This window comes from Capsicum annuum, chromosome 4 (assembly GCF_002878395.1).
Source record: "Capsicum annuum cultivar UCD-10X-F1 chromosome 4, UCD10Xv1.1, whole genome shotgun sequence".
Classification (NCBI taxonomy): Eukaryota; Viridiplantae; Streptophyta; class Magnoliopsida; order Solanales; family Solanaceae; genus Capsicum; species Capsicum annuum.
Window position 1 is genome coordinate 108,899,919 of NC_061114.1, and position 13,432 is coordinate 108,913,350.

General features: G+C 33.5%; 1 pseudogene; it reads left to right on the forward strand.

The window, feature by feature from the left end:
* The first annotated feature begins 2,753 nt into the window (after positions 1-2,753).
* On the forward strand, positions 2,754-5,325 carry LOC124897973 (annotated as a pseudogene).
* The last annotated feature ends 8,107 nt before the right edge of the window (positions 5,326-13,432 follow it).

Here is a 13,432-nt window from a genome sequence, read left to right on the forward strand (position 1 = left end):
CATGTCGGTTTGATGATACCTCCTATAGTTTTAGTTTTAATATTCAATTCAGAACTCAAATTAGTTATGCTTGACTGGTCAATACTCTCCTCTTTCCTTGTACGACAACTCCTAGTTTATCACGATCTAAACTAGGCCTTGGCCGTGGTGGGTATCCGAACCATAATGGACTGAGCCACCTTTTTTTTGCTTCGTGGCAATCATGCACATCATTCAAATAGTATACAGATATGCGGAAGTTTCAACATACGGAAACATGGCCAATATTATAATTCAACTGAATAATCAAATATGAAATTTCATAAACCTACATCAGTATTTTACATCAGTCTGCAAAATCTCTAATACATCAAAGCCAGTATCTTAGTTAAAACTAGGACAAGGCCCCTAGTCGGACCAACTCCATAATGAAATAACAATGAACTAAAAATGGCCTTCCAAAGTAAGGGAGGCTCACCAACTACACACTTCTGTCTGACAAATCTACGCCTTAGCGGGGCCCTGGACTGAGCCTTGGACCCTGAAATATAAGGGGCCAATACTGATGTACTGGTATGCAGAGTAATCCAAAAACAAAATACAACTTTTACACAACATAGGTGAGATCTTTTATCACTACAAGAAAAAGGTTTATTTTAGCCCAACTTTTAGGGATGAGTAAATAATTTGGTCTCTAAAAGTATACTTATTAGGACGAGACTAAATTTCGGTCCTTAATATTATATTTTATTGCGAAGGTAAAACATTCGTTCCCTAATTTTTTTTAGCTAGTCCTAAATTTTAATTGGGAGCTTTGAGCGGGAAAAAATAATTCCAAAATAAAATGTTTAAATTTTAATAATTTATTGTATTTCACAAAAAATTACTTAGCTAGCACATACGAGTATTGTATACATGATATCGTTGACGCCTTCAATCCACAAACAAAATACAACGGCTAGTCGTAAATCAAACACTACATGTACTAATTTAGCACCGATTTTCCAATTATTTCTTCAATTTTATGGGTTATTGCAGCTAATAATTTGACCTAATCTCTGGTTTATCTGATCTATCATGAATTTGAGTTATGATTTAGTTATTGGTTATTGCAATAATAATTTGTCCTAAGATGATTTTTCAATCTCTGGTTATTATATATAATAATTTGCCCTAATCTCTTTCTTCCAAAGTTATTCTAAATTGTTTTATTGCTATCCGAATTTGTTATTTTTATTGTTTGTACTACTCGATAATTCAGTATGAAATTTATCAATTTGTGGTTGGTTAGTTATCGTCTTTCTATCATCTAGCTACTAGAAAAAGCAATGGAGTGTAGCGTGTGCAGATTGGGGCTGGTTTACTGCTACATGGGGTAGGGCGGGTCTGGGTGGGATGCGACAGAGAGCCTTAAAATTTTAAAAATATGGTGGTATGGTGATGGAATCTCTGATATTGTTGGAAGAAGGTTTGGTTTAGAAAAGTTCTGTTGGTTTTTTTTTAAATTATAGAAAAAATTGAATTCTTTTAGTCTTTTTTGACACCCTTTTAGTTTCTATTCATGTATGTGGTTAACAAATGCTTCACCACAATCCTATGTGCTTTTCCTCATATTGAAATGGTATTTTACTTTCTAATTATAGTTAAAGATTGAATTTTTTTGGCTCTTTCTTGGAACCCTTTTAATTTGTGTTATGGGTGTGGTTAACAAATAATATATGGTTAGACGCTTCACCATAATGTTCTGTGTTTTTCCTCATGTAAAATGAATTTAAATGTTGTTTTATTATTCTTTTTTCTCCCTAATTTTAGTTAATGATTGGATTTATTTGTTAATTTCCTGGCACCCTTTTCATTTCTATTCATGGGTGTCATTAACAAATATCCCTACATTATAACAGTCCTTTCTATTTTATTTTTCTCATATCAAAATGGTACAATGTTTTTTTCTTTCTCTTTTTGCTGGCAAATTATAGAAAAAGATTGGATTTTTCTCTCTTTCTGGACACCTTTTTATTTTCTATTAACAAGTGTGGTTGAAAAATACTGTAAGGTTAAATGTTTCACTACATTCCTTTGTGTTTTTCCTTATATTATAATGGGTTTAAATATTATTTTCTTGATCTTTTTGCTTCCTAATTATAGTTAAACATTGATTTTTTTTTGTTTCTGGTCAACTATTTAGTTTCTGTTCATGGGTAATATGGAGGGAGAATAGGCTCCAAGTAACATGGGATTACTGCAATTTTATTCTTTGATTATCTTAATGAGACAAATAAATGGTTGCTAATTCCCCAAATGAAGAAGAGTACATCAAAATGCTAAATCTGTTGCTTATTTTGAAAAATGAAGCATACAATAGAAGTTACACATAATTATTTTTTGTTCTCACCTTAAAAAATGCAAATGGAGATTCCCAGATTCTTCTCGCATCATCATACCGATGCCAAAAAAATAGAAGTTATAGATTAGGCCATAAATGCATAAAATTTGTCTCTCCGGGGTCTAGTTTTAAAATAGATCACCAAAATGAGTACTTCAAAAGTTGCATTATTTTAGCATCTGAACTTTCTTTCTAAATGTGATAGTCAAGGTTGAAATTTCATAAAATTCTACTATTACTTTGCTAAGTGTTTGTTTGAGTATTCTTTTCTATCCATTGAGCATTCTGTGAATTTCCTACACTTGGATGTTTCTTTGCCAAGCTTTTGGTTGTTGGCTTACTGTTGTTGAGCCTTTTTATTTTATTGACATGTAATTGGTTGATTCTTTTGCTAGGTGGATGGTTTTCCAATACAATTGGAATTAGTTTTTCTCCACATGTCATCATGATTGTTGTAGGAGAGGTATGTGATTCACGCGGTTTAGAGTGTGTTAACTTGTGTAGTATCACAAAGGTAGCATGGCTGAAACTACTGTTAAATCTTTTTTCCCCACTTCTACATGATTATTAAAGCACAAAATAAAATTTTCCTCCCCCTGTTTATTTTCCAATGTTAGGTTTTCAAAGAACTTAGGCAAGAAATAACATAATGAGCTCAATAGTAAAGAAAGAAAAAGAATAATCATATTAGTTTGGTCTAACATATCTTCAGGGACCTTAGTAGCATTACATGAGTAATGTAATGAGATGGATCCTTTGTTGATATATGGTTCTCTCTCGAATTGGGGTGAGTTCATTTGCAGAAGAGGGAGATGAGAGAGCAAAATGTTGACATGTCTTGTATGCTTAACTATTACACATGAACTTACTTATCATTAATAAGAAATAACTAAGATTCTTCTTTATAGGTTTGCAATCTTATAATACAGATAACTTTATGGGTACTTTCTTAGCTATAGCCTATTGTTGGGTTGGTAAATTTTATGTGGAGAATGTACAATAAATTAACCTTAGGAGGATCCTTTTAATAGGTTAAACTTGAAAAGTCAAATTATGCTTGAATTACCAAATAAAAGGGGATTCTAGTAGCACTTTTGACATTTTAAATTATTCTTATCACCATTTCTTTCCAGGAAGCTAGGTGCTCTCCAATTATTTGTATAAAGCAGAAGGCCTTGAGCACAATAGAATATTTTTATTACTTCAATTTGGAAAAACTTCTTGGGGGTTACCTTTAATTAGTACTCTCTTGGACATTCAGTTACTTCTCTATTTTAATTTTAATTCTTCCTCTAACAATATTAATGGATGAATTCATTTCCATTTACTACAGGACATCACAATAAAAATAATGTCATTTTCACAATAAGGGCCTCGATCAATTTGTATTTTATCGGCAAACGGTGTCATCTCCACTGTAACTCTTTGTCAGCTATCAACTTCTGGTGGCACTGTTATATATGAGGTCTAAAGACTAACATTAAATTCCAAAATTAAAATTTTTCAGGCTTATAACTGTAAGTTGCTATCTCCTAAATGGAGAGCATAAATGTCTATAGTTTAGGTTCATCTGCAGGAAATTGTCATCTTTTCTTGAGATGCTATGATGAAATTTATTTTTTTGGTGAATATTTAGAAAAATTTAGTGTTTTCAATAATTTTCTGGACAAATAGCTTTTCATGGATGTGTTAGTAACCCTGAAATAACTTTGAGACTTAGTTTTCAATGTCCTTAATAATTGGAAAATAACGTAACAAAAAGGTTAAGAATTTTGAGGTCTAGAATATAAGGTTGTTTTTTAGATTCTTATGTATCAATGTTTTAATTCACTGGATTCACTTTTGCTTGATTTGACATTAAAGTTACAACAGTGAGGAAAATAGTTGATTCATACCTACATATGATGGCAGATTCTTTGATTTTTGTGCTTGTATCTTTATCAAAATTGTTGATCAGTGATTTCTCACTATTTCTTGGTTTCTTCGTATAGTTTTCTGAGACCTGGGTGGTCTGGTTCCGGGGGGGGGGGGGTACTATTTATGAAAGTGGTTAAAGTTTTCTTTTTATTAGGATCTTGTAATCTAGTTAAGTACCGATTTAAGTATGTTATTGCATTTTACCTAATTTACCTCCTCATAGTCTAGTATCCCCCTTTTCTATTAGCTCCTGTAGCTATGGACATTTAAGATAATCTATATATCTTTTTTCGTCTTATTCTGCCAAAATGATCTTCCAAACACATGTTCTTATTCTATATAGGGACGATTTGAGATATTATGCCTATCGGGCTCTTTCTTGGTCAATGATAGTGGTGGATCTCGGGGTAGGATTGGTAGCATAAGTGTTTATCTTGCTAGTCTAGAGGCTATCGTTATAGGTAGTGGAGTTGGAGGTGATCTAATTGCAGCAAGTCCAATTCAGATACTATTTCAATCCTTATATCTTATTAAAATCTGTTTTATGTCTTCGAAAAGAAACACTTAGGTAATTGTCTGTTTTCATCTTACGATTCTATGATGATTCATTTGCAAGTTAGTATGAAACTTTATATGGTTGCTCCCATTTAATCTAAACGCACCTTTGAATTTCAAAAAGTTTGGCTTGTTTTAGATCTATATAGTTGTGTGATCATCAGTAAATAATGACGAAATTGGTCTTCCTAAATAAAATTCAGATCCTTGGCTTTTCACTTACCCCTTGAAAGCCTGATACAGAAAGTGAACAACTTTAGGTAATAGTGGGAAACTTCTTATGCTCAAGTTCAAAGGCAAAGAAAAGAGCTACAGAAAGTGTACAGAGTGCAAGAACTTCAGATGTTCAGACCACTGATAATTCTGTAAATCCACCTAATGCTCTTTCAAACCAGAGTCTCGCACCATCCTCATCAATGAAAATATGTCCTAGTTCAAGGAAAATAGATCTACAAACTATCCACATTGACATTGATTTGATCCGAGGATGATTATGTCAAATGTAGGTAGACGAGTGAGCACTGTATATATTGTGTTCTGTATAGCTGAATTGCTGATTGTAAATGCCATCAACCTGTCTTTAGTATAACTTGGACTGCTATGAAATTCACTCCAATTAGGTGAGCCATTTAGTTATTTTGTACATCAATCTTCTCCATGCAATTACTTATGCAATAGTGATAGACCTCAATGGAAAAAATCCAAAGTTAAAACTGAGCACACAGAGTACCTTGGTTCCTTACTTTTAAACTGAGTACACGCATCTTCATTCTAAGAAGCTTGTGGACCTTTGGATTTATATTTTTTTTTCTAGTATTGATGTTGTTGTTTTTGTTGTTGGTGGTGGTTTTTTCTTTTTCCTTTCGATCCTTTGAGTCTCCCACTGGTCATTTATCTTCCCTTCCCTTGTCCATTTTCTTTCTCTGTCTGCAGTTTTTTTCTTATTGAAGTAGAATAGAAGCAACTTTGAGAGAGCTCTGTTCATCTTCAAGTTGTGACAATGAAGTGCTACTAAGGTTTGGGTATACTCTTGAACTCACTCTCTTGTTAACTGATGAAATATTTAATTATACTTAGTGTGAAGATATGATGTACATATTGGGCGATACTTGGATCATCTAAATTGATTATGAAGTATAATGAACTATCAAATTAAAGTTCTTTACTGTAATCTACATTGAACAAAAGGTTATTTCTTCATCTCCTCGAGCTTTCTCTGCACTTGTGTTTAAAAATTGAAATTGATACTTTGATATATTTACTTACTTGATTTAGGTCGAGCATATAAGGTGAAGCAATGTACTAAATTACTATTTTACTGTTGCAGGAGTTATTTGATTTAGGTGAAACATTAGAAATTGAAAGTCGAGGATTTGATTATTTTTTGGCTTGTGATGGAATCCTGCAATTTGAACTGAAAATTGATGACTTAATTATATATATAATGTTTTTGAATTGAAACTAATATAATGGGATTTTAACTAAATTTTCTGTCTCTAATTATATATCTCACGTTTTTGTATTGAGATTCGCAATAGCAATTTGGTATTTATTTGATGAAATTTATTATTTTGTGATATTAGGCTCATTTGTAGTCACTTAGAGACTAGAAATATTGCCCGCCTTCAAATATTAATCTAGGTTGAGTGTTGCTCATCTTTAATGGTTGATCTACGACTAGTAGGTGTCTCGTCCTTAAAGGTTGATCTAGTAAAAGAATTTTACTCATTGCTAAAGGATAACTATGACCACGTAAACGAGAAATACCTTCGTGAAAAGATAATTATGATGAGCTAGTTAGTCTATTTGAGACAAGAAACACTGTCGCTAAAAAATAATTATGACAAAGTAGTTTATTTGGGATGAGATTGCTCATCGCAAAAAGATAATTACAATGAGGTAGATGGTCTATTTGTGACAAGAAATACCATTGCTAAATATTATTTATGACAAGGTAATTAGTCTGTTTAGGATGAGATTGGTCATCACAAAAGAATAATTAAGTCTAGTTAGTTAGTCGATTAAGACAATATATACCATCACTAAAAGGCAATTAAGACCAGTTTTTTCGCCATCGCAAATGGGTATTAGGGACCGGTTTTCTAGACTCATCGCTAATGACCTTTAGAGTGGAGCCTATTAGGACGTAGCGCAACCAGATTTTTCCGGTCCCAAAAGAGCGATTGGGACAAGATTTGAACTTTCTGGGACCATATTTCCCTTCCTTATAGGTTTTTTTTGCAGTAGTGTATAATAGCATGTTATTAAAAAAATCTTTTGAAAATACATGGGCATAATATGATGAGTTTCAAAAACATTTCTTTCCTACATGATTTAATTTACTTCAGCACTATGGAGATAGATGGTACACCCTACAAGTTCACACTTTCACCAACTGGCAGATCTCATTTTGCCGCCATGATCGGAGTACTAGTGAGGGGAGGGCACGTAAGATCACAAAGAAGGGTGCCACATGCCCTAATCAAGTCAATATGTTGTGGTTGGTCTCAAGATCACAAAGCAGGGCTCCTAACCATAGTCCTGAATTGGGACAACTTAATACTAGGTACACAAGATCACACAGTAGGGTAACAAGGTCCCGTGTAGGCAATTTACAGTTTGCAGCATTGAGTCTTCTGACTCGTGTTTTCCCGTGTAGGCAATTTACAGTTTGCAGCATTGAGTCTTCTGACTCGTGTTTTCTTCGGGTAACCATCTAAGACACATTGGTCTAATTTTAATTTTATTATAAGAAAATATGCATCATACACACAACATTCTTTTCTTTTTCATTCGAGGAGAAATCCTCAATTGGGTATTGTCATACCCCGACCTGCAAGTCATCTGTATCACATCGATTCTCAGCATCTCTTATGTAAATCATTTATATGAACCTTAGTAAGATTTCCTTTTATTTAACACATGCATATTGATTCCCAACACTTTAATAGTCAAGAAATTTTCATCATTTATAAAGTAACACAATATTAGCTAAATATAATTTTTATGATCAAAAGGTCTTTTAAAACTCCCGCTCACAATAGTTTAGCATTAGTATCATATGGGGTACGTAAACATCATCATGGGGATTAAAATATTCACAACTCATATTCATAACACCGTTCAAAAGCCAAAGCACATGTCCACAAATTCAACAATCAAAATTTATGAGAAAAGCAACACCGTAATTTTTCAATATTCTTCTCAAAACCTTAACACAATGCATGTTTTTTGTTAAAATGAAAACCCACCCTTATAATCACATACATACTTAAGTAAGTATTAAAAACTTGTAGTAAAATCATCCCCATGTGATTAGGACAACCCTACATGCCATAGTTTGCTTAGAATGGAGAGAGGAACCCAAATATTAATTAAGTTCTCAGAATTCTTGACATTAATGATGAACTCTCGATATTTGGGGAAAGGATTAGGGTTTTTATTTGATAGGATATGAGTAGTTTCTGATGTATTTAGCTCTAACAATATTTTAATGTCATGTTATGACTGAGTTAAGATAAAGGAAATAGACTAAAATACCCCTCTTAACCCAGATTTTAAAAGAAAAATGCAAACTGGGCACCTGATGCATTACCCAACGTGATCCATCAAGATCGTGATGAGCTACTAGTTTGGCCAACATGATTACCAATGCAGTGTATCGATATCGCGTTGAGCCACTGTCTTGCTCACCCAAACACATCCCAAACATTGTCCAAAAAATCCAAAACTTTCCCGGGACAACCCCTTTACACTCCTGAACATAAATCAACTTAAAAATCCATATCTCAAGGTTGGAAAAATTGATTTAGAAATCATGAAAGTTTAGGAGCTTAAAATAAGGCTAAGTCACTTCAACACTTGGGAAAATTTCAAGTTCCTAGCTTCTTAAGAATGCTACTAGGTGTGGTACTATGCCAAAAAATTTACAGGGTGTTACATTATCCCCTCCCCTCTAGGATCATTCATCCCTGAATGATGGCGAGGGACATAGGTAAGTACAATTAATCTTACTAAAGAGAAGGTAAAAAGAATAGGACAAGATCAAAGAGTTTTGGGTATCTTGCTCGCAAATCATCCTTCAAATCCCAAGTAGCTTCAACACCTTAACCGAAGAAATTTCCTTGAGTCTAAACTTCTGAACTTGATGATAAAAAATGGCAACGGGTTCTTCTTTGTTTAACAAGGAGTCTTTCACATTGATTTCCTCTATAGGTAAAACTAAGGAATGGTCCCCAATGAACTTCTTCAACATAGACACATGGAACACGGGATGTACAAAACCCAAACTCGTGGGTAATTCTAATTCATAGGCAACCCCACCTATCCTTCCCATAATCTAGTATGGTCCTATATAGCGAGGACTCAACTTCCCTTTCTCCCCGAATTGCATTACTCTCTTCATAGGGGAGACTTTTAGAAACACCCAATCACCAACATTCCTTATTTTAATTCTTCAGGAAAAAGATGTTTTCAAGACTTGGGAAATGTTATGAATAAAGGTTAAAGAGTAAATAAATAATGAAGAGTGAGTGAATAGTATTAAATGCAACTTAAAATAAAGGGTCGAGATTTATTTTTAATAAATGAAAAGCATAGCTGAGATCAATTTGGAGGTTTTTATCAACAAACTATCAGAGGAGAGAGGGGTATTCAAAAATTCTAGTAATTGTCATACTTCTTCCATCCTTTTATCTCTTTTCTTTTCTTCTCTTCATCTTCTTCTTATTCTCCAAGTTTCTCTTCTACTCTTCTTTCTGCAAATTCAGGCTAGCAATAGAGATCCACTTTTCTGTTTTATGTCTATTTTAGCTCAAATTATCTATAAGTGTAATTTTCTTTTGATAAGTCAGAAAAACATCCCAAAAAAAAACTTCGTCTTCTTACTACAATTTATCCCTTAATTTGCAATTAAAGTTGTTAGTTCATAACATCATTCCCCTCTTTCAATAATTTTTATGGTATAAAAGAATTTTTTTTGTGATGACAAAGATTTTGCATTACTTTTCACTGTTACAAAGTTGCTAATATTATCTGTGAAATTTTTTGGAGGAAATTAGAAAAGTCTATGCAATAGGTATATTTTTACCCATTAAGTGTTGTCATTGTTATTTTACTTCATTGGTTTCCATAATTGTTGCTATGAGTCTACCTATTGCAATGGTTAATCTTCGATAATGATTGTTCTAGCTCTATATATTACATAGTAGAACTACTATTTTTTGCAATAGTTCAAACCATTACAATAGACCTCCGATACAAATACTTTGATAACTATTGCCATAGGGGTAATTTTCATTAGTAAAAGTCAATGTTGTGGATGATGCCATTAGTATTTTTTCCATAGAAAGTGTTGCGTATGTTAAGGATAAAAAAAGAATTTGGTTCATGAGGTTCTTCAGCTTGTTAGGTTGTGAGTTTTATTGGTTGATTCGGTCGAAGGTAGTGGGTGTGTTCAAAATAGTTTAGAATATTTCTTGGTTACGGGGATAAAGGAAAATCAATATAGTGATCCTCTATTTCTTAAGTTGAAAGAGAAAGTTCGAGATCATAAGGTTTATGTTTTCTCCCAAGGGGGAGATGGTGTCCTTCGGTATCAGGGCAAATTATGTGTTTCCAGTGTGGGTGATTTGAGGCAGTGGATGTTAGAAGAGGTTCATGGTTCCCAATATTATATTCATCCAGAAGTCACTAAGATGTACCATAGCTTGTGGGACTGTTGGTGGATGGCATAAAGAAGGATATCACATAATTCATGGATAAGTGTTCAAATTCCAGCATGTTCAGGTTGAGCACTAGAGGCCAAATAGTACGCTTAAGGAATTCAGGTTCACCACTTGTAAGTGGGAAGTAGTGAATATGGAATTCATCATGTGGTTGCCTCGTACTCTTTATCAGCATTATTTTATTTGAGTTTGCAAAACCCTGCATTAGTCTCAGCTAAGTTCAGATCTTAGTGCATGCATAAGAGGCTTATAACCTAAAAATGTAGATTTCTTATTTGCAAAATGAATGAAGTTCCCTTCATCAAAGTTCATTGGCGGAATAAGTCTGTTGAGGGAGCCACTTAGATAGCAGAGGCTGACGTGCTTACCAAGTACCCTCATCATTTCTCTGCTAACTAAATCTCAGTTTAAGGAAACATTTTTCCTTATATTATCTCTTTTCCATTCTCAGTTCTAGCCATATAATCCTCTTTATGCCATTGCAAGCATTCACGAATCAGTTGTCTATTATGAATGTTCATTGTATGATTTAAATTTCCGTAGTATTATCTGCTTAATCAGTCTAACTTGAGTGTGAATGATCCCAAGGGGGATATATTATAATAGAGTGCATTAGTCTTAGCTCCGTTGGTTGGGGACTTAGTTTTACTTTTTACCTCTTAAATTCAAAGATTTTTAAAGTCATTTTTTTGACCCCAAGACATAAGTTTTAGAGTTAATTTATATTCAGGGGTGTAAGGAGCATGTCTTAGGGAAGTCTTGTTTTTTTCGGATGAGATTTTGGTCGTGTTTTGATTTTGATTCCATCAGCTCACCCCGATTACATTGAGTTGTGCCCTATTTAGTGATGAGAATGTCATCACATCGCTCAAGACCTCCAATAGGTGTTCCAATTGCGAATTTAAATTTTAGGGGGCAGTCTTGTCTTTTACCCTCTCCCTATCCATAATAACAAGGGATTTACCTTCAGTTAGGGCATTATTTAACCACTTTCTCCAATATTACTCTCAGATAAACCCTAATTTTTCCCCTTGTTTGCCTAATTAAATCCTCTCCCCTTCATGAAAACTCAAGAATTTAAGCTTCATCTTTCAAGAACATTTAAGGAAGTTGTCCCCCTTACAGATTTAAGCATTAAAGGTATGTTTGATGTTTATCAATTGGCCTTTTTAACCCATGGAGTCCAATAATCTATTTTTATGTTTTAATTCAAGAGATTACATGCTTATAATGAGTTATCTTCAAGAAATTTTGATGAATTTCGATTATACATGATGTTTACAAGTGTTGTTCATCAAAAGTAGCTCTTACACATTTGAATGAACAAAATTCCATTTTAAATCCCCAATTCACCTTTTTTGTGTTATAATGATGTTATTCCCTATGTTTGAATCATTCACAAACTTATGTTCCTAAATTTAATGTATTTGCTGAAATTCCTAAATGATTTGAAATGGGAACTATGATTCCATATTATGTTATTCAAAGCTTTCATGTTTCTATATTGTTAATTCTAGTCTATGCTGGGGGTTATGAATACCTAAAACATAGCTTTTTACTTAATCTTAGTATCTTTAAGAATGGTTTTAAATATGTATGAGCATTATTCATTCATTTAGTTATGATAATCAGTTATACATAAATAAGTTCAGTAATTAGTGTCAGTTAAGTTGGAAGTAGGATTTAGCACCAAGTTAACCTAGCAATGGGGGCTCACCCGCCATCTAGGACTGGGTCCTTAGAAGCATACCCAATGTTCTACAACTAAGTATCCTACAAAGGTTTATGAGATGTCACCTGCCATTTTAGGACTGACAATCTCAGAGATGTCACCCACATGTTTAGGACTGTCAATCTCTTAAGGGTCACCAACAAGTTTAGGACTGACTATTTAGTTTTTAGGATAGTAGCTTAGTAGATCCACATAGCAATTATTTGTACCCGTGGCACAGTACTGACACCTTTCAAACTAGGGTTACTGTTTGAACCACAGTTAGCCCATATTGGCGCATGTCGGTTAGATGATACCTTCCACAGTCTTAGTCCAGTTTTCAACATAGAATTCATATTCAAGTTTGTTGGACCATAGCATACAGTTATAGGTTTTTCAATTATCAGCATTTCAGTACTTGAGTTTACATACTATTTCATGTGGTATGCTTTGTCATGCTTTCTTAGATATTAAAGTTTTATGTATTTATATTCTATCATTCCATGCTACTAATTTATTCAGTTATTATTCACGTACATGAACCCGTGCATATCAGCCTAACCTCATCTCTCATACTAGTATATTCAAAGCACTGAGCACATACTCTTTTTTTGTGCTATGATTTTTAATATTATAGGTTCGGACACTCAGACTCCTACCCATGCTTAGGTAGGTTAGCTTATCATCGAGGAACAGTTATCAGTTGTTCAATTATTGAATCATTCATAATTAGTTGGGAGTTTATCCCATCAACTCTGTAGTCAGTCAGTTTTAGAGGCTTTCAGACATCTACATAGATAAACAATTTATCAGTTGTTTTTATCAGTACTTTCAATATGTGTCCAAACATTTAGTACTATAATTCAATATTGCTTTTAATTATAAAACCTTATGGAATTATAAACTGATTTTCCATAAATGTTTTTATTATCTATATACTATTCAGTGCTCACAGTAGGTACCAGTTCATGGGTTAGGTTGTATATCTTTCAAGATTGTAAGCACCGTTGTCGCAACTAGGGGATAGCCTCGAGTCATGACAAAAGTTAGTATTATAGCTTAAGGTTTTATAGTGTCTTAGGGAGTCTAAAAGTTGTACTATGTTGAGTCGTGTACATGGGTGTAAAGCGTACCATACTTATGAACAAGAGGCTATGAGAA